Below are 1,889 nucleotides of genomic sequence, written 5' to 3' on the forward strand. Positions count from 1 at the left end.
TTAAAATAAAAAAAGAAGAAAGATATATTCTGATATATTTAACTTATGTTAAGGTAATCATCTACAGTATCATCTAAACCAGGACATTCTTGAATGGGACAAAAGGGGAAACTGGAACTTTCTCAGGACATCTGAGAGATGTGGTTATGTGATTATGACTTGAAACCTTTTGAATTTATGGTCTAGGGTCAGGAAAATTAAAAAGGAATCATGGATCACTCAGGTTACAAATGGCAATAGGGAGAGAGTTACCACCTGAATTAGGTGTTCTACCTGGACTTTAATTTTTAAAATTTCTTAGGTAAATAGAATTGGTGATGGAGACATTCTCATGCACCAAAATTAGTCTTCTGCATTAAGCAGTTATTGTAATTAATTTTGGTTTTTGAAGTACTTATCAGTAAATGTCATACACATAGTTATGTCAGGAATACATACATGCATATATACATATTCAATATATGTACATACATATACATACCTGACGTGTGTGTATGTACATGTAGGCACATTTTATACTTGACTAAGCCAAATAAGAATATTGTGATTTGGGTTAGTAATGAGGAATGATGCCTGAAGTTTAGGGGTGAGGTTAGGTCACTGTATCACAGTCAATTTAAAGTTCCTCCTAGTCGTGGTAGCAGGACAAAGACCATTGGCAGGACCAGTTTCATGGATGTGTGAACTATCCAAGGGGCAGTCACTGAAGGCCCCGTGCTTAGAAGGGTCCCACTGTTGGCTTAATACTCTGCTGCTGCTATCTTGTAATTCTTAATCATTTTTGAACAAGAAGCCCCACATTTTCATTTTTCACTGGGCCCCACAGACTACGTAGCTGAGGTTTCCCTGTAGGTGTATCTTAGTGTGTCCCAAGCATGCTTATTAAGAGAGTCCTTTAAACATATGGATTTAAAAAAAAAAGAAAGCAGAATAGTTTAACATCTATCCAAGGCAGGGTCCCTTCTTGTCATGATTTTAATAATATTCTAATAATCAGACTCAAATTATTATTCAAAGCATCTAAATTTNTGTTCTATTCAGTTTGTGTATTATTGCACCAGTGCTACATTGTCTTAACTACCATCTATTAATCTAAGTCTTTCAGCTTTATTGCTATTATACAAGATTGTCTTGACTGTGTAGTTTTTGTAAATGCCTAGCACACTAATTGATACTTTTGGCACACTATAGGAACACTAAAAAATTTCTGGGTACTTAAGAACTGATAGATAGGTAATATTATTACTATTAATACTACAGTACTGGTATATTATTGATATTTAGTTTTATTGTTCTTATTTTTATTCTTATCTATTACAGAGAAGGAAACCGGAGCACAGAAAAGTTAAGAGGCTTGCTCAAGGCTTCATCTAGACACTGGAAGGATTGGTACTAGAATCTGGTATGGTGCTCTCTATTCTCTGAAAAGGGCCTCTCTATTGCAGTAAATGTTCTCAATGAAGCACATGAATATTCCTTTCAAATTCTTCTACTGCAAATCTATAAGAAAACTTTTCAAAACAATAGTGATTAAAATTAAGTAACATGTGGAGATATATTTATGATACAATGTTACATGGAAAAATGCAGGAAAAAAGTATGCATCATGTTATAACTATGTTAAAAATCAATCCATAGAAAAAGACATCTATATAGAAATATATCAAAATATTAATAGTGCCTGTATTTAATTATTGGACCTATGAGTTGTATTCTTCTTGTCTCAAGTTTCTCAATTTTATTTAATGTACCTGTATTTCATTTTTGTTTAAAAGCAATAAAGTTAAAATAATTTGGAAACAGCACAAATAGATGTTATTATGAAAACCTGAAAACACCACACTGTTATGATTAAAGGTCTTTTTTACTATTATTTTTATAGCATCTTA

At 32.5% G+C, this 1,889-nt stretch overlaps 1 protein-coding gene across 1 annotated transcript in view; it reads right to left on the reverse strand.

Moving 5' to 3' along the window:
• ABCB5 (ATP binding cassette subfamily B member 5) overlaps positions 1-1,889 on the reverse strand; it is a gene marked incomplete at its 5' end in the record, with an annotated part of 64,878 nt that overhangs the window by 62,297 nt on the left and 692 nt on the right. The window lies entirely within an intron of this gene.

Source organism: Hipposideros armiger, unplaced genomic scaffold, assembly GCF_001890085.2.
Source record: "Hipposideros armiger isolate ML-2016 unplaced genomic scaffold, ASM189008v1 scaffold_171, whole genome shotgun sequence".
Classification (NCBI taxonomy): domain Eukaryota; kingdom Metazoa; phylum Chordata; class Mammalia; order Chiroptera; family Hipposideridae; genus Hipposideros; species Hipposideros armiger.